The sequence below is a fragment of the Ornithodoros turicata genome, chromosome 2 (assembly GCF_037126465.1).
Source record: "Ornithodoros turicata isolate Travis chromosome 2, ASM3712646v1, whole genome shotgun sequence".
NCBI classification, from domain to species: domain Eukaryota; kingdom Metazoa; phylum Arthropoda; class Arachnida; order Ixodida; family Argasidae; genus Ornithodoros; species Ornithodoros turicata.
The window spans coordinates 57,154,617-57,175,780 of record NC_088202.1 but is presented as its reverse complement, the minus strand read 5'-3'; positions in this window follow the sequence as shown (position 1 = coordinate 57,175,780).

Sequence of the window (21,164 nt, the reverse complement as noted above, 5' to 3'; positions counted from 1 at the left end):
CCTCGCAAATACTGCTATTGCCTCTCCCGTGAGGCTCATACTCAGGGCGGCGGCCCACTGCTCCTCCGGCCATCGTTGTCCGGTTGCCAGACGTTCAAATCGCAGGAGATAAGCGTCCAGGTCGTCTTTCTTTTCATCGAAGGCGGCCATCCACCTGTGCGAGGTGTCGAAAGCGGGAACTATGCTACTCTGTACCCCGTTGCTTTCTTGTCGTTGTGGGCCCTGACTCTCTTCAAGCTTGAGTTTTAACTCTAGTACCTTGCGCTCTTCCTCCAATTTCTCCTTTTCTATCTCGGCGACCCTTGCTTTGGCTTCTACTTTTCGCTTTTCTAGCTCGGCTGCTTCTTTTGCCACTTCCCTGTCGAACACTCGTTGTTCTCGGATACGTAAATCTGCTCTCTTCTGTTCGGCATCTACCCACTCGCGAAGTTCCTGCCCCGCGAGTCCCAGCGCCTTTCCGGCCGCTATCATTTCTGAGATCTCCATAATGTTTACTATGTGCCCTCTAGCATAACCAACTCCGACACTCTATAGAGACTATAGTTCACCACTTCCCAGTCATCCAGATGTCGACCTGTCCTGTCGCGGACGCCACTTTATGTAACACACAGCAGGGGAACTCCGGACCTTCGAGCTACCCAAGAAAAAGTACTTAATTCCTCGAGGGTCGTACACTACTCTCACTGAGTTCCAACTGTGTGCGCAAAAGAAAGATTGAGGTTTGGGCTATCGACTGGTGCAGTGTGCACTTCTGGAGAAGCAGGAGCGGAATGAACCGGAGGCCAAACACAGGTGTAACCTTCATAACACAACAATTTACTTAATCAAAACAATTGTCAGATACTATAGAGGTATTCTATTAAACAACACTATTTGAGTAGGAGTGAAACCGGAACAATAGGTAGAAGGGCAGTTAGACAATGGTCACTGAAGTTTTAAACATATGGAGTTATGGGTTGTAGGTATACATTAGATCTGTCCGAACAGGATTGAAATAGCTTAGCTGTGGTCGGCGATGGAGTCCAGAGTCCGAAGTAAGGCGTCTCGGGCGGAACCAGCTGATGAGGTGATGCTCGGTGTCGGGGATCAGCGTTGACCACACACACAACACTTGGCACACTCGATCCTTGGTGACTGTCCCCAAGTCCGACACTTCGTCGACCCGGTCTCGACACACAACCGTTCGCTTGCACTGCTGCTTTTCAACTCCCCCCGTTGTCTCTCAAGTCTTCCCATACTTTTCCTTTTCCCGCGTTTTTTTTTTTCATTCTCAGGAGCATTGTCATAAAAGAGTATATATATATACGGGCCGCTCGCTAAGAAAGGGAGCATCCCCAAAACCAATTAACGTGAGCGCCATAAACGACACTTTGCGGTTACACCTGCGCTCCGGTTTGCTCTCTGTCCGACTTTCGGCAGAGGACAGACCCATAAACGGGCACTGTTAACAAAAGAAAATCCAATTGCTTGGACTGTACGTATCCGTGGACCCCTCTTTTTACTGTGAAGAACACATGAGCTTTGTGACAGTGTGGCTGTGTAGTCACTCGTTGTTGGTTGTTCCTGCTCCACTGCTGGTTTGCCTGATGTGGCTGATCGGTGTATTCGGGTGTTAGGTGGTTGATGGGGGGACACTGGCCCCTTTGCGGCCAGAGGTGTGGGGGGATTTCCATTTGTTGCGCTTCCTGGGCGTAGGCGTGGTATTCCTCGTCTTGAGGGATGGGTAGCTCCTCCGGTGGTGTTAGCCTCGGCTGCTCCCTTGCATACGGGTCTTGGTCGTGGGGATAGGACGGATGTCGATGTTGGAGGTAACCGTGGGTGTAGGGGTGCCTATCAGGTGTGACGGGGACCACTGGCGCTGCCTGTGTCCCCATCCGTATTGTCGTGTTCTTGGGCCGCGTGTTTTCGTCATCCATTGTCTTCGCCTCTATGTTCGTCGCCGCTGTGGTTGATTCATCGAGGGTGGATGCTGTTCCTGATGGAGTGTGGGTGGATCCCTGTGTCGGTATCCGTTTCTTTCGCTTTTGTATTGTGGACGCAGCGGAGGGGGGACCCTCTTCCCCTTCTTTAAAAAAGCCTTTGCTCGCTTTGCAAGTCTTGCGGCAACAACTCTACTCGCCAGGGCAGTGTAGTGCTCCTGCGAGAACGGGGGGGGGGGGATATGTTTAATGATAACAAACAAACAAACAAAGAAGAGGAACGAGTTACGGAACGAGAACGGGTTTACAAATTCGTAGGGTATATGTTTCTCAGGTCGATGAACTCAAAGCTGGCTGCGTCACACATGGCTTCTAGACTGTCATTGCATGCTTGGATCTCCCCCAAGGTGTCTGTTCCCAGATGTTGTACTTCTGGGAGTGTACAGATTTGGAGTGCCGCGTTCGGGTACGTTGAGGCGAGAGTCTTGATTTCGTATTGGACGAAACTCCAGTCACACATGTTCAGAACGTCGTTAAGCCCTGCGTGTACGATGAACGATGTGTTTTCGCCTTGCTCCTGGATGTTCTCCTTGCCTATTGCATCTTTTACTTCCTTTATGCCTTTTCCTGGGAGGGCTATCATTTTTATGTCTTCTCCCGGCTGGATGTAGTCGCTAAGGTTCCTGACCATGCGCCGCACATTTGAATCGCCAACTATAATGACGCTTCTTTGGTTGGCTTCCTGTATAGGTGTTTGGTCTCCTGTGGCGTGTGGTGGGGTTCCGCTGCGGTCTGACGATGGGGACGTGGTGGCTGCCCTTGTGGTATCGGCGGCCTGTTGCGTTTGTCTAGACCCCGATGCGTCAGTTTGAGGTGTGAGTTTTGTAGGGTGAACAACGGTCATCGTCGTCTCAGTTTGTGCTGACGACGTCGTGATTTCCTCTATGCGCTCCTTCAGCAGAGTAAGTTCTATTTTGTTCTTTTTCGTAATCTCCATCAATTGAAGGCGTAAGGCGTTGCACTCGTCCTGGAGGTCTTTTACATTCTTTGACAGTACTGCATGGATCTCCAACGCGCAACGGCTCTGTTCTTCTCGCGTGGTATTTTGATGTTCCGCATTTTGGATTTTCAGCTCTGCTAGTGCCTGTTCTAATTGGTCGCAGAGTTTGCATTGGTAGGCCTTTCCTTCTGCAACTTCGATAGTTTCGAATGGAGTCTCTTCGAGATACAGCCATCTGTTGCAGTGGTCGCATTGGACATCCGGAACCTCCTTAAGAGGTTTTGCTTTCGTTTTCGTGGCCTTGCCTTTCTTCAACATTCCTTCACCGTCCGTCGCGCATGTCGCCATTCTGAGGGGGGGGGGGGGATTAGGTGGAGGGCTCTCTCGAGAAGTAGGTCAGATGCTCTGGGCCTTAGGCCTATGTGGTCCACGTTGACGGGAAAACGTTTGGAAAAGAAGTGAGACGCACCTGTGTCACCGATGAATATTCCAGGGCGATCTGTGGCTCTTCTTCCTTGTCTTGGGATCTCGGTGGAGTTTGGCCGGCAGTGATCACAATTGAATTTCGCGCGCTACTGCTCCGCGACTTTCCGCGTGCATTCACAGCGGTGCATTCCTCTCATCGCTCATAGGTGCCGCTACGTGGGCCTAGTCGGAATCGTACTATGGGAAGGCGTGCATTTCACTAAAACACTTCGGAGGTTGCTCCTTATCCGCCTCGCAAGAAGTACGTATAGGGATTCTGAGTCGGCGTGCGCTTACATTTCTCTAAATGTATAAGTATTTCACGTGTACGCAAGAGCAGCATTCAGGGACACCCCCTCTGAAACCCGGCTTGACCTGATAGCAGAGGACTACGCAAGGAAGCTAAGTTTACAGGGTGGTGCGTGAGTACGTGAGGAGGAACAGATCTGGGCAGAGAGAGGAGGACATATCTGAGGCGAACAATTCCCTTTTCGCGCCCCGACCTGATAACAACACCGATAACACGCCCGGGAGCATTCGCGTAAGATAAAGAATAAGACGTGATGTATAACTGTGGGAACGAGCATGAGACTTTCCAGATATCGGGAGATTGCCGGATGAAATTGGCAGGTTGGCGCCTGTGATAGCCTTCTGGACGACAAATTCATTAAATGCGAGTTCTAAGAGTGCAGCAAGGACAGCAGCTACGGTCCGCAGACGATACACAGACTACGTAATTTTATGATGATACCGTCAGTATCAAATTGGTATCAAGAGTTATTACGAGCTAAAATAGAGGAAACTGACAAATTGGTGCCAGTGAGTGCCACTTGGGCGACGATTTGGCAAAATGTCTGAAGTACATAGATTGGGCTGGTTGGTGTAAATCCACAAGCGACCAAAGAACAAACATGAAACAACAACAGAGCGACTTGCGTCTGATCTTGTCTCCTGTTTGTTCTTTGGTCGCTTGAAAATGAATGATTTGACCAAACGCTACTTCGCAGGCTCTGGCAAGGGAACCAGGTATGGGCCGCGGACTCATAGCTATTAAGCATGGATATACAGACTACGTAATTAAGTGATGACATCTTCGATATCACGTTTATATCCAGAGTTATTACTAAATGAAATTGAAGATACGGACAGTTTGGCGTCTGCGAGTGCTGTGGCGATGCGAGTGGCAATGATTTGATCAAACGCGACTTCTTTGGACCAGATATTTTGGAGCAGAACTAAATACCAGATTTGGAGATAACGCTAAACAAGTCCTACGCGCCCTCGAGTACATTATTTATTTCTCGCTTAAGATGAAGTAATGCTTAGATCAGGACAATCAGGGCTCTCACACAGGCGGGCCGCATGTGCATGGCTTGCAGTCAGCTATTCTGTGTCCCGAGGGCTCTTGACCACTAAATAGAATAAAGCTGCCCCCCCCCCCCCCACACACACACACACACACGCGCACAGCAATAATGAAGAATTCGGAATGGAACCAGGTTTTCAGGGATTGTTTTTACCCTTGCTCGATGTAGTGCTGTTCCTGTCGACGTTAGGAAGGACATTCACATTCGAGCAGTTCTTGTGACTCATGAACCTCAACTAGTAGTTATAGCGATTAGCGATCTGGTCTGAACGTGCATTTTGATAAACTACACTGTAAGTAATATGATAATTGAGAAGTAATAGTGGAGACAAGTGCAGAGAATGACATCATCTTAATTATTACACTAAGTTTATGGGCTTACAGCATAGCAGCAGCCTCTCCGAAAATCATGCGCGAAAAACTGTATACTGAGCACAGAGAGGCGCAGTGAAAAAAAAGAAAAAAAAATAGGTGGAGTAGTTATGTTCGAGGGTCATTGTGTGAATATTTTTAATTATTTCTCTTTCCCTGATTTTCTTTTTCTTTTTCACGTTGAAAATGCAAGCAAAATCAGCAATACAGTGTGTAAACCGACAATTTCAGTGCTCCTGAACGTTGGGATAATCGTTCGTGAAGAACTATGTACAAAGAACTTGCAACGCCTTTCAAATTTTCAATGTCTCATTTGGAAAAGAAGCTCATTTGTCTCTGCTGGTGTGTCAAGTGAAGTTTTTCATTGACGAATTGTATATGCGAATGCCTAATAACTATACCGCTCAGCTGTTTACGCTAAGGTACTTTGCTATAATTGCGGTCCTTTCCAGGGTCATTACCCCCACCCTCCAGGGAGGTGTATACTCCCCCTGAATTTTTCCAACCACTCCCCTGTAATTCATGAGATTTCCCGATACACCTTGGCCACCAATGCATATACGCATAGATATGTATCCATATAGATATACCACCGTATGGTTCTCTCCACTCGAAATCACGCAGACATCTTATCACGCCGGGTACCGCATCTTGGCTTCTATGCGCATTGATGATAGTGCCAGCCGCAACAACAATGACAAAGAAGAAATTGTCGTTCCTCTTCGCTGCTGATACGAGTTGCGCAACGGACCAAAGGCTGATACCTTCCGTTTGAATTCAGCGTGAGAGAGCAGCGACGATATGGCAAGGAAAGAAAACTTGCCAAGATACGGGGCACAAAAGTGAACTTACACAGCAAATCGCCGGCAGTCCGAAGATTTACACGGCAACAGACACCTACGAGCACTAGTGCTAAAGCCTCAGGAAAAGACATCATAGATGAAAATACATATCCGTTACAACAACAACAACAAATAAATCATGACTATGCCCTGGGGTGGTTCACCGCTTGAGAGCATATCCGTTACGAAGCCGTTTGAATTTTGACTGTTCACACTCTGAGAAAAAAGGGAGTCAAGCTGGAGTTAAGCAGGAGTAAAAGTTTATTTTACTCCCACCGGGTCAAGATAACTCCATTGAAAAGTCCCACGCTCGCGGTTACTCCGTCTTGCTGTTATCGTAACTCCTTCGACCCTTTCTGTACTCCGTCATGAGAGTATAATAAACGAGCAGGATCGGCGGCCAATTTCGCCTGGAAGCGTGCTTCCCCTGCAATGCTCCTTAACAACGCGTTTTCGCGAAAAGCGGTTAGAATTTTTGCAAGTGCGCAAGCAGATTCGGTTACCTCGACGTGTAACTTACTTAATAAAATACGGAGCACACACCTACCTCTAATCTCTGTTGTTCCCCTGGCGAATAAAAAATTATACATGGTAGCCTATGAGAAAGAAACCGAAACTGTGCTCTGTCGTGATTTTCAGTGCAGTGCCTTTTAGCAAGGTGCGCAACCTGTTTCACGATTACTGTGTCGCTGTCTTGCATATGACATAAAGGTTTCGATATTACGCCGACGAGATTTTGTCCCCGTTCCCAGAATTCGGGTTGCCGCCAATCCTGAGAATGGACGAGAATGGCGCGAACCAGGTTTGACTTACTGCAAGTACCTCTGCTCTGGCTGTTCAATGTGAAGCTTATTACTTTCCCTGGGACAGGGTTCAAATTGAAAAAATTCAAATGGGAAGTGTGCAAAGGAGAGTAGACGAAAAGAAAATTCCTTGGCTCAACATAATAGCAGCATTTCGTGTTTGTCTCGTACTTCAAACAATTTTCCCAAAATGTGACCTCTTGTCTGTTCTGTGCATCTGTAGCATGCATGAACCAAGTGGAAGGAAAGTAGGTCATTTGATATGTATACCATACGAGTGAGTTTGAGACCTGTATCTGCTGTCTTGTGATATTTTCCTCACGGTGAGGCTACTAACGTTCTTTCAAAATTAAAGACTGCGGTGGTGCTTTTGAGTGCACTGTAGGGTCATGCTGTGCGTTCTGGAAGAATTTGAGGAAGCTAGTCGTCATTAGAGGTTTATTTTCACCCTGTAATAGACGATATGCATAAATCCCAGATGCCAGTGCAATGCGGTACATCTTGTGAGCCTGTTCGTTCCTTTGGCACCATCCTTCTCTCCCTCATTCCGAACCTGATGCCATCAGGAAGGAGAAGGAAGCGCCAGGGAATGAACAGGCTCCCAAGACACTGCATCGCACTGGCGCCTGGGATTTATGCATATCGTCTATTGGGGGTTAGTTGGACTCCACTATCGGGGTTAACATAACTCCATCATCAGAGCTTACTATACTCCCTCACTGGCATTTCATATACTCCCCCACAAGTGTTTGATAAGCTCCCTCACAGGCTTTTAGTATGCTCTTCCATGGGAGTTAGCCTAACTCCATTGAAGGTGTTTAGTGTACTCCATCACATGGTTTAACCTGAGTCCATCAGAGGTGTTTAATATACTCTGTGACAAGGGTTAACCCAACACCATTGGAGGGGTCCATCATACTCCAGCATATGGATTAACCCAACTCTGTCAGAGGTGTTCAGTATACTCTGTCACAGGTTGAACCCTACACCATGGGGGGTGTTTATTATACTCTGTGACAGGGTTTAGCTCAACTCCCTCAGAGGTGCTTAATATACTCCGCAACAGGGGGTTAACGGAACTCCGCTGTGGGTTTTTAACCTTACTCCCTCTTGTCCTGGAGTTAAGGTAACTCCTCAGAAGCCTAAAATTTTGCACCTGGGAGTTACAGCTTTTTGCCCCGACAAAGGAGTGTTTTTGACTCCCTTTTTTCTCAGAGTGATGGTAATCAACCAATTTTTCTCGAAGTGCAGCACGCATAAACAAGTCCATGATTCGCTTACACATCGACCTGCAAGAAATGACCCACAGTGTCCTTCTAAAACATTGCATCACTTGCCAACTTCTTTGAGAAAAGTAAAAAGTAACCTTTCTGCAACCCCGATGATGGCAGGGGCAACCAAGGAATACACCACAAAGAGTCACTGGTGTATTCTGCATAGCGAAGCCATCATCAACGACTTATACTAGGCCCTTGTACTGGGATTTTAACAGTGGTGACCGCAAAATTTGGAAGAGGCGCCGGCAGAGCCCTCTAAAACGGGCAAAACCCTTTGTATCATGGTGCAAAAGGCATATTCGAGACGGCTTATGCTATTGCCCTTCCCACTGGGATTGTAACGGAGGCGACCGCAAAATCCGTAAAAGACCGCAGCAGAGCCCTTTAGAGCGGGCAAAGCCTCTTCAATCATGGTTCCAAACAGATATTATCAACGGCTTATGATGCTCTTCTACAGGGATCGCAACAGAAGCGATCACCAAATGCGGAAAAGGCAGGAACAGAGTCCTTTAAAACGTACGAAACCCCTTGTATCATGGTACCAAAGGCATATTAATGACGGCTTATGCTATGCCTTTCTACCGGGATTGCGCAAGAAGAGACCGCATAATTTGGATACGGCGGCAGCAAGGCCTTTTAAAACGGGCGAAACTCCCTGTATCATGGAGCGAAAGAAAGAAAGTTATCAGTGGCTTGGTGGTAATCCTATGGGTGGTTTTCAAGTTGAGAAGTGGCGCTACGCATGCTGGGTCTTCGAACTTCCGGTCCGAAATTGCGCTCAATTGGAGCAAAGCAAAACTTATACCATCTGGCTTAAAAGACAACCAAGATGAGTTTTCCTGGGAATGCCTGCACCTCAAAGAAGTAAGGTACTGTAACAAATACTTCGCACGTGCTTTTCTTGCGACAAAGATAATATTTCGTGACACATCGTGCATGTTTCGGTTTCGTTCGGCGTGCGCTTCAAAATCGCAATCTTTTGCTGCGGGAAATGTTCTGTTACAATGCGGTCAATTTGACGCTTCAAATAACAAAGATAACAGATAGCATTTCAGATATGGCACAACAAAATGTGCAGGCAGTATTTTACGCTGCAATCTTCGGCACTCTGACGATAGTACGCATGTAATCGTTTTCTTTTAGTCTGGGAAGAAGCTGTGGCTTTAGTAATATTCTTTTCACATTATTAGTTGATAATCTTATCACAGCCACGCACAATTCAACGTGATAAGTACACAGCACGGCATTTGGTGACAAGTGCCTACACCCCTTAGTTCAATTTTCGTTTACGTTGACAACATTTTTCCAAAGGCGCAGGATCCAAGGGTATGCGATACATTATATGTCCCTTTTCCGCAGAATTAGTGCATTTACGCCCGGAACATTAGCTTATTTTTAGGTTGAAAATCGCACTTACTCTATAAGACTCCAGCAGAACTTCGGACCGGAAGCGTAAATCCACGTGACATTGCAACTTCCCTTACGTCATTTTGACAGGAAGTTGCAAACCACCCATTCTGCTTGAGTTATAACACAGGCGATCGCCAAATTCGGAAAACGTGGCAGCAGAGCCCTCTTAAACGAGCAAAACCCCTTGTGTCATGCTGTCAAAGACATATTATCAACAGCTTATACTATATCATTCTACCGAGATCATAACACAGGCGACCGCAAATATCGGGAAAAGGATGCAGCATAGCCCTTCAGAACGGGCGAGACCCCTTGTATCATGCTGCCGATGACATGTCATCAATGGCTTGTGCAATGCCGTTCTACTGGGATTGTAACAGAGGCTACCGCAAAATACGGAAAATGCGGCAGCAGAGCCCTTTAAAACGGTCGATACCCCTTGTATCATATAGTTCCAAAGTCATATAAGTATACGCAACGGCTTATGCTATTGCCATTCTACTGAAATTATAACGGATGCGGCCGCAAACTGCATAAAAGGCTACAGCAGAGCCCTTTAAAACGGACAAAAACCCCTTTAATCATGGTGGCAGACATTTTACACACCTATAAAGACGCGAGGGCTTATGTTATGCCTAGGGTTCGTGGTTTTCGGCATTTTCCGAAAAATGCCGGAAAACACCCCCCGAATAATTTTTTTCAGATTCGGAATATTCCGAAAAAGTACGAATTTCTCGTATCCTGACAGCTGCCAGTCCTGGAACAGCAAGGGGAAATCCCTTTGGAATCTCCCTTTGTCGACTATTTCTCGAGCGTGGCATTATCTTCGGGCTGTGCCCTTGCTTCGTTGTGCGTAAGCGCTTATAGGAGGATGACCTCAGCTCTGCTGATGAACCTCGTATGGATGATATAAAGCGCGAGTTTTTCGAATATGCTGCATGCCCTGCCCCTCAGGTGGATATATCTCCTATTCAGTTTTGGACGACCCGTTCCAGCAGATGGCCTTTGTTATCGCAGTGCGCCTTTAGCATACTGGCTATTCCTGTTTCTAACGCTAATGTTGAGGCCAAATGGCCTATTTCATCAACTTCGGGGCTTAATATATTTTGATATAACAATAATATTAAAGATGTCCAAAGCTGATTTTCTAATGTGTATATCTGAAACTAAGATCATGGGGTTTGAACCACGTACCTTGTTCCCCTGTTGCACCATGACAGGTCGAGTTTGACAAAATCGCTTCCAAAATGGCGCTCGAAATGGCCATTGGCCAATTTCATCAACTTCGGGACTTATTATCCTTTCATATGAAAATAATATTAAATATGTCCTAAGCTGATTTTGTAATATGTATACGTGAAAGTAAGATCACGGTGTTTGAACCCCGTACGTTCTTCCCCTGTTGCAACCTGAGAGGTCGCGTTTGACAAAATGGCTTCCAAACCGGCACTTGAAATGGCCAAATGGCCAATTTCGTCAACTTCGGGGCTTAATATCATTTGATATAAAAATAATATTAAAGATGTCCTAAACAAATTTTGTAATATGTATATGTGAAAGTAAGATCACGGTGTTTAAACCCCGTAGGTTGTTCCCCTGTTGCACCCTGAGAGGTCGCGTTTGACAAAATCGCTTCCAAAACGGCACTCGAAATGGCCAAGTGGCGAATTTCGTCAACTTCGGGGCTTAATATAATTGGATATAAAAATAATATTAAAGATGTCCTAAGCTGATTTTGTAATATGTATATGTGAAAGTAAGATCACGGTGTTTGAACCCCGTACGTTGTTCCCTTGTTGCAACCTGAGAGGTCGCATTTGACAAAATGGCTTCCAAACCGGCACTCGAAATGGCTAATTTCGTCAACTTCGGGGCTTAATATCATTTGATATAGAAATAATATTAAAGATGTCCTAAGCTGATTCTGTATATGAAAGTAAGATCACGGGGTTTGAACCCCGTATCTTGTTCCCCTGTTGCACCCTGAGAGGACGGGTTTGACAAAATGGCTTCCAAACCGGCACTCGAAATGGCCAAGTGGCGAATTTCGTCAACTTCGGGGCTTAATATCATTTGATATAAAAATAATATTTAAGATGTCCTAAGCGGATTTTTTTAGTATGTATATGTGAAAGTAAGATCACGGGGTTTGAACCCCGTTCCTTGTTCCCCTGTTGCACCCTGAGAAGTCGGGTTTGACAAAATCGCTTCCAAAACGGCACTCGAAATGGCCAAGTGGCGAATTTCGTCAACTTCGGGGCTTAATATCATTGGATATAACAATAATATTAAAGATGTCCTAAGGTAATTTTGTAATATGTATATGTGAAAGGAAGATCACGGGGTTTGAACACCGTACCTTGTTCCCCTGTTGCACCCAGAGAGGTCGCGTTTGACAAAATCGCTTCCAAAACGGCACTCGAAATGGCCAAATGGCCAATTTCGTCAACTTCGGGGCTTAATATCATTTGATATAAAAATAATATTAAGGATGTCCTAACATAATTTTGTAATATGTATATGTGAAAGTAAGATCACGGGGTTTGAACCCCGTATCTTGTTCCCCTGTTGCACCCTAAGAATTCGGGTTTCACAAAATGGCTTCCAAACCGGCACTCGAAATGGCCAAATGGCCAATTTCGTCAACTTCGGGGCTTAATATCATTTGATATAAAAATAATATTAAAGATGTCCTAAACAAATTTCGTAATATGTATATGTGAAAGTAAGATCACGGGGTTTGAACCCCGTATCTTGTTCCCCTGTTGTACCCTGAGAATTCGGGTTTCACAAAATGGCTTCCAAACCGGCACTCGAAATGGCCAAATGGCAAATTTCTTCAACTTCGGGGCTTAATATCATTTGATATAAAAATAATATTAAAGATGTCCTAATCTAATTTTGTAATATGTATATGTGAAAGTAAGATCACGGTGTTTAAACCCCGTACGTTGTTCCCCCGTTGCACCCTGAGAGGTCGCGTTTGATAAAATCGATTCCAAAACGGCACTCGAAATGGCCAGGTGGCGAATTTCGTCAACTTCGGGGCTTAATATCATTTGATATAAAATAATATTAAAGATGTCCTAAGCTGATTTTGTAGTATGTATATGTGAAAGTAAGATCACGGGGTTTGAACCGCGTATCTTGTTCCCCTGTTGCACCCTGAGAGGTCGGTTTTCACAAAATGGCTTCCGAACCGGCACTCGAAATGGCCAAATGGCTAATTTCGTCAACTTCGGGGCTTAATATCATTCGATATAAAAATAATATTAAAGATGTCCTAAACTAATTTTGTAATATGTATACGTGAAAGTATGATCACGGTGTTTAAACCCCGTACGTTGTTCCCCTGTTGCACCCTGAGAGGTCGCGTTTGACAAAATCGTTTCCAAAGCGGCACTCGAAATGGCCAAGTGGCCAATTTCGTCAACTTCGGGGCTTAATATTATTTCATATAAAATTAATATTAAAGATGTCCTAAGCTGATTTTATAATATGTATATGTGAAAGTAAGATCACGGGGTTAGAACCCCGTATCTTCCCGTGTTGCACCCTGAGAGGTCGGGTTTCACAAAATGGCTTCCAAACCGGCACTCGAAATGGGCAAATGGCTAATTTCGTCAACTTCGGGGCTTAATATCATTCGATATAAAAATAATATTAAAGATGTCCTAAACTAATTTTGTAATATGTACACGTGAAAGTATGATCACGGTGTTTAAACCCCGTACGTTGTTCCCCTGTTGCACCCTGAGAGGTCGCGTTTGACAAAATCGTTTCCAAAGCGGCACTCGAACTGGCCAAGTGGCCAATTTCGTCAACTTCGGGGCTTAATATCATTTGATATAAAATTAATATTAAAGATGTCCTAAGCTGATTTTATAATATGTATATGTGAAAGTAAGATCACGGGGTTAGAACCCCGTATCTTCCCCTGTTGCTCCTTGAGAGGTCGCGTTTGACAAAATCGCTTCCAAAACGGCCAAATGGCGAATTTCATCAAGTTCGGGGCTTAATATCATTTGATATAACGATGATAATAAACATATCCTAAGCTGATTATGTAATATAATGTAATGTATATGTGTATGTATATGTGAAAGTAAGATCACGGGGTTTGAACCCCGTGCCTTGTTCTCCTGTTGCACCCTGAAAGGTCGCGTTTGACAAAATGGCTTCCAAACCGGCACTTGAAATGGCCAAATGGCCAATTTCGTCAACTTCGGGGCTTAATATCATTTGATATAAAAATAATATTAAAGATGTCCTAAACAAATTTTGTAATATGTATATGTGAAAGTAAGATCACGGTGTTTAAACCCCGTAGGTTGTTCCCCTGTTGCACCCTGAGAGGTCGCGTTTGACAAAATCGCTTCCAAAACGGCACTCGAAATGGCCAAGTGGCGAATTTCGTCAACTTCGGGGCTTAATATAATTGGATATAAAAATAATATTAAAGATGTCCTAAGCTGATTTTGTAATATGTATATGTGAAAGTAAGATCACGGTGTTTGAACCCCGTACGTTGTTCCCTTGTTGCAACCTGAGAGGTCGCATTTGACAAAATGGCTTCCAAACCGGCACTCGAAATGGCTAATTTCGTCAACTTCGGGGCTTAATATCATTTGATATAGAAATAATATTAAAGATGTCCTAAGCTGATTCTGTATATGAAAGTAAGATCACGGGGTTTGAACCCCGTATCTTGTTCCCCTGTTGCACCCTGAGAGGACGGGTTTGACAAAATGGCTTCCAAACCGGCACTCGAAATGGCCAAGTGGCGAATTTCGTCAACTTCGGGGCTTAATATCATTTGATATAAAAATAATATTTAAGATGTCCTAAGCTGACTTTGTAGTATGTATATGTGAAAGGAGGATCACGGGGTTTGAACCCCGTACCTTGTTCCCCTGTTGCACCCTGAGAGGTCGCGTTTGACAAAATCGCTTCCAAAACGGCACTCGAAATGGCCAAGTGGCAAATTTCGTCAACTTCAGGGCTTAATATTATTTGATATAAAAATAATATTAAAGATGTCCTAAGCGGATTTTTTTAGTATGTATATGTGAAAGTAAGATCACGGGGTTTGAACCCCGTTCCTTGTTCCCCTGTTGCACCCTGAGAAGTCGGGTTTGACAAAATCGCTTCCAAAACGGCACTCGAAATGGCCAAGTGGCGAATTTCGTCAACTTCGGGGCTTAATATCATTGGATATAACAATAATATTAAAGATGTCCTAAGGTAATTTTGTAATATGTATATGTGAAAGGAAGATCACGGGGTTTGAACACCGTACCTTGTTCCCCTGTTGCACCCAGAGAGGTCGCGTTTGACAAAATCGCTTCCAAAACGGCACTCGAAATGGCCAAATGGCCAATTTCGTCAACTTCGGGGCTTAATATCATTTGATATAAAAATAATATTAAGGATGTCCTAACATAATTTTGTAATATGTATATGTGAAAGTAAGATCACGGGGTTTGAACCCCGTATCTTGTTCCCCTGTTGCACCCTAAGAATTCGGGTTTCACAAAATGGCTTCCAAACCGGCACTCGAAATGGCCAAATGGCCAATTTCGTCAACTTCGGGGCTTAATATCATTTGATATAAAAATAATATTAAAGATGTCCTAAACAAATTTCGTAATATGTATATGTGAAAGTAAGATCACGGGGTTTGAACCCCGTATCTTGTTCCCCTGTTGTACCCTGAGAATTCGGGTTTCACAAAATGGCTTCCAAACCGGCACTCGAAATGGCCAAATGGCAAATTTCTTCAACTTCGGGGCTTAATATCATTTGATATAAAAATAATATTAAAGATGTCCTAATCTAATTTTGTAATATGTATATGTGAAAGTAAGATCACGGTGTTTAAACCCCGTACGTTGTTCCCCCGTTGCACCCTGAGAGGTCGCGTTTGATAAAATCGATTCCAAAACGGCACTCGAAATGGCCAGGTGGCGAATTTCGTCAACTTCGGGGCTTAATATCATTTGATATAAAATAATATTAAAGATGTCCTAAGCTGATTTTGTAGTATGTATATGTGAAAGTAAGATCACGGGGTTTGAACCGCGTATCTTGTTCCCCTGTTGCACCCTGAGAGGTCGGTTTTCACAAAATGGCTTCCGAACCGGCACTCGAAATGGCCAAATGGCTAATTTCGTCAACTTCGGGGCTTAATATCATTCGATATAAAAATAATATTAAAGATGTCCTAAACTAATTTTGTAATATGTATACGTGAAAGTATGATCACGGTGTTTAAACCCCGTACGTTGTTCCCCTGTTGCACCCTGAGAGGTCGCGTTTGACAAAATCGTTTCCAAAGCGGCACTCGAAATGGCCAAGTGGCCAATTTCGTCAACTTCGGGGCTTAATATTATTTCATATAAAATTAATATTAAAGATGTCCTAAGCTGATTTTATAATATGTATATGTGAAAGTAAGATCACGGGGTTAGAACCCCGTATCTTCCCGTGTTGCACCCTGAGAGGTCGGGTTTCACAAAATGGCTTCCAAACCGGCACTCGAAATGGGCAAATGGCTAATTTCGTCAACTTCGGGGCTTAATATCATTCGATATAAAAATAATATTAAAGATGTCCTAAACTAATTTTGTAATATGTACACGTGAAAGTATGATCACGGTGTTTAAACCCCGTACGTTGTTCCCCTGTTGCACCCTGAGAGGTCGCGTTTGACAAAATCGTTTCCAAAGCGGCACTCGAACTGGCCAAGTGGCCAATTTCGTCAACTTCGGGGCTTAATATCATTTGATATAAAATTAATATTAAAGATGTCCTAAGCTGATTTTATAATATGTATATGTGAAAGTAAGATCACGGGGTTAGAACCCCGTATCTTCCCCTGTTGCTCCTTGAGAGGTCGCGTTTGACAAAATCGCTTCCAAAACGGCCAAATGGCGAATTTCATCAAGTTCGGGGCTTAATATCATTTGATATAACGATGATAATAAACATATCCTAAGCTGATTATGTAATATAATGTAATGTATATGTGTATGTATATGTGAAAGTAAGATCACGGGGTTTGAACCCCGTGCCTTGTTCTCCTGTTGCACCCTGAAAGGTCGCGTTTGACAAAATGGCTTCCAAACCGGCACTTGAAATGGCCAAATGGCCAATTTCGTCAACTTCGGGGCTTAATATCATTTGATATAAAAATAATATTAAAGATGTCCTAAACAAATTTTGTAATATGTATATGTGAAAGTAAGATCACGGTGTTTAAACCCCGTAGGTTGTTCCCCTGTTGCACCCTGAGAGGTCGCGTTTGACAAAATCGCTTCCAAAACGGCACTCGAAATGGCCAAGTGGCGAATTTCGTCAACTTCGGGGCTTAATATAATTGGATATAAAAATAATATTAAAGATGTCCTAAGCTGATTTTGTAATATGTATATGTGAAAGTAAGATCACGGTGTTTGAACCCCGTACGTTGTTCCCTTGTTGCAACCTGAGAGGTCGCATTTGACAAAATGGCTTCCAAACCGGCACTCGAAATGGCTAATTTCGTCAACTTCGGGGCTTAATATCATTTGATATAGAAATAATATTAAAGATGTCCTAAGCTGATTCTGTATATGAAAGTAAGATCACGGGGTTTGAACCCCGTATCTTGTTCCCCTGTTGCACCCTGAGAGGACGGGTTTGACAAAATGGCTTCCAAACCGGCACTCGAAATGGCCAAGTGGCGAATTTCGTCAACTTCGGGGCTTAATATCATTTGATATAAAAATAATATTTAAGATGTCCTAAGCTGACTTTGTAGTATGTATATGTGAAAGGAGGATCACGGGGTTTGAACCCCGTACCTTGTTCCCCTGTTGCACCCTGAGAGGTCGCGTTTGACAAAATCGCTTCCAAAACGGCACTCGAAATGGCCAAGTGGCAAATTTCGTCAACTTCAGGGCTTAATATTATTTGATATAAAAATAATATTAAAGATGTCCTAAGCGGATTTTTTTAGTATGTATATGTGAAAGTAAGATCACGGGGTTTGAACCCCGTTCCTTGTTCCCCTGTTGCACCCTGAGAAGTCGGGTTTGACAAAATCGCTTCCAAAACGGCACTCGAAATGGCCAAGTGGCGAATTTCGTCAACTTCGGGGCTTAATATCATTGGATATAACAATAATATTAAAGATGTCCTAAGGTAATTTTGTAATATGTATATGTGAAAGGAAGATCACGGGGTTTGAACACCGTACCTTGTTCCCCTGTTGCACCCAGAGAGGTCGCGTTTGACAAAATCGCTTCCAAAACGGCACTCGAAATGGCCAAATGGCCAATTTCGTCAACTTCGGGGCTTAATATCATTTGATATAAAAATAATATTAAGGATGTCCTAACATAATTTTGTAATATGTATATGTGAAAGTAAGATCACGGGGTTTGAACCCCGTATCTTGTTCCCCTGTTGCACCCTAAGAATTCGGGTTTCACAAAATGGCTTCCAAACCGGCACTCGAAATGGCCAAATGGCCAATTTCGTCAACTTCGGGGCTTAATATCATTTGATATAAAAATAATATTAAAGATGTCCTAAACAAATTTCGTAATATGTATATGTGAAAGTAAGATCACGGGGTTTGAACCCCGTATCTTGTTCCCCTGTTGTACCCTGAGAATTCGGGTTTCACAAAATGGCTTCCAAACCGGCACTCGAAATGGCCAAATGGCAAATTTCTTCAACTTCGGGGCTTAATATCATTTGATATAAAAATAATATTAAAGATGTCCTAATCTAATTTTGTAATATGTATATGTGAAAGTAAGATCACGGTGTTTAAACCCCGTACGTTGTTCCCCCGTTGCACCCTGAGAGGTCGCGTTTGATAAAATCGATTCCAAAACGGCACTCGAAATGGCCAGGTGGCGAATTTCGTCAACTTCGGGGCTTAATATCATTTGATATAAAATAATATTAAAGATGTCCTAAGCTGATTTTGTAGTATGTATATGTGAAAGTAAGATCACGGGGTTTGAACCGCGTATCTTGTTCCCCTGTTGCACCCTGAGAGGTCGGTTTTCACAAAATGGCTTCCGAACCGGCACTCGAAATGGCCAAATGGCTAATTTCGTCAACTTCGGGGCTTAATATCATTCGATATAAAAATAATATTAAAGATGTCCTAAACTAATTTTGTAATATGTATACGTGAAAGTATGATCACGGTGTTTAAACCCCGTACGTTGTTCCCCTGTTGCACCCTGAGAGGTCGCGTTTGACAAAATCGTTTCCAAAGCGGCACTCGAAATGGCCAAGTGGCCAATTTCGTCAACTTCGGGGCTTAATATTATTTCATATAAAATTAATATTAAAGATGTCCTAAGCTGATTTTATAATATGTATATGTGAAAGTAAGATCACGGGGTTAGAACCCCGTATCTTCCCCTGTTGCACCCTGAGAGGTCGGGTTTCACAAAATGGCTTCCAAACCGGCACTCGAAATGGGCAAATGGCTAATTTCGTCAACTTCGGGGCTTAATATCATTCGATATAAAAATAATATTAAAGATGTCCTAAACTAATTTTGTAATATGTACACGTGAAAGTATGATCACGGTGTTTAAACCCCGTACGTTGTTCCCCTGTTGCACCCTGAGAGGTCGCGTTTGACAAAATCGTTTCCAAAGCGGCACTCGAACTGGCCAAGTGGCCAATTTCGTCAACTTCGGGGCTTAATATCATTTGATATAAAATTAATATTAAAGATGTCCTAAGCTGATTTTATAATATGTATATGTGAAAGTAAGATCACGGGGTTAGAACCCCGTATCTTCCCCTGTTGCTCCTTGAGAGGTCGCGTTTGACAAAATCGCTTCCAAAACGGCCAAATGGCGAATTTCATCAAGTTCGGGGCTTAATATCATTTGATATAACGATGATAATAAACATATCCTAAGCTGATTATGTAATATAATGTAATGTATATGTGTATGTATATGTGAAAGTAAGATCACGGGGTTTGAACCCCGTGCCTTGTTCTCCTGTTGCACCCTGAAAGGTCGCGTTTGACAAAATCGCTTCCAAAACGGCATTCGAAATGGACAGTTTTATCAAGTTGTATAGTTTAATATAAAAGCGATATAAAATACAAAACGGTATCATTTGCATATTACTCACTCAAAATAAAGTTGTCTGTTCTGTCAGCCACTTCGAGTTCTGGAAAAAATGACCGTTCTCGTTTCGAACTCCTTCAGACCGGCCGTACAGTCTCAGCGCATGTGTATTACGATAATACTGGGACTTAGTCCGTCGAGCGCCTAGGAGGGGAACCCTGTCTGAGTCGCAACTTTGAAGGCCCTGGGTGCATCAGGATTAACACTCACACATCGTGCCGTGGTTGGTATGTGGCCTGGAGGACGTACTGAACGAAAATAGGCGATGACATTTCTAGAATTTGACTGCCTTTGTCTAAAAATCTTAGTCTAAACATGGGCGATGTGCAAAAATCGACGGAATCCCCATAGGCGCTATGCATTAAAATTCATTTGGCCAGGGTGCACTAGGCTTATATTCTGCTGGTGCCTTTCATGTCTCCAGGGGTTCTTTACATGGTGTTCTCCTCTATTAGACGATGACATCTTAAAAAATTTATTCTGTTTTGCTGTTAATTGGCATAAACGCTGTCTCCCATTGAATTAACATCCTGTAAGACAGCTTCCCGCATAGTGGCTGAGTATAGTGACGGAGTGCGCCGGCGGGGGTTGACCGCGAATTTTGGGATTGACGTGAAAGAGATTGCGAGCGACACGACATCCCAAGTTACCCCTATGCTAAACCATCCGCCGGAAGCTCCCATAGACGCAATGGCCCAGGGAATATGGCGGGCTCCCAAACCACGTGATCTGCAGGAGCCACTCACAGCAGTCAAGATCAGCAGCGCGGGAACAAAGCTATGGTCAAGTGCGCATACGCAGACCGACCTCCTTTCCCAACCTTCTTTCCCTTCTCTCCTCGGGTTTTTCGTCTCTCTCTTCTCGTTCACCCCTATCCCCAACCTCGTCCGTTTTTCGTCCGCGCTTGCTGTAGAGTAATGAACATTTGGTCCCAAAGCACACAAACAAAAAGCGATGGCGTCTGATAAAGCAAGTTTATTTGTCCACGCGAACTATTTCGAAAAAAGTACACTACAAAAAAAAAAGTTACAGTACATATTTTTTCACGTCTTGTAACAGGCTTCACTGCAGCTTTAGATGCTTCGACATCGAAGAGCAGTTCAAAAGCTAATCGCAGTTCGCACACCCAGAATGTACAGGTATACAGTTTTCGAAAGCAGCTGGGCCAGGTATATCGTTGTTGCCGATGGCTACGGGAGCACTGAAAAATAAAACCAAAACAATCTATTGATGATGCGTAACGAAAATCACTGTTATGAATAGGCAATCGATGTTGATTTCGTATTTGGATACCAAAGCAAACGTGTCACAAATGTTCGTAGATCATAGTGAATGAACGGCTGCGACGTGCATTAGGGTAGCATAACCACACATAACTAGCATAACCACAGCATACTAGCATAACGACACATAATTTGATCAGTGGCGTATCCTAGTGTGTCCTGGTGTATCATAGTGCAACGCACTGCACTATGGAACGCCGCTAACGTACAGAGTACGTACTCGTACGTAAAGAGAGTACTCGTGTTGTACGTAATACACTTCACATAAACACT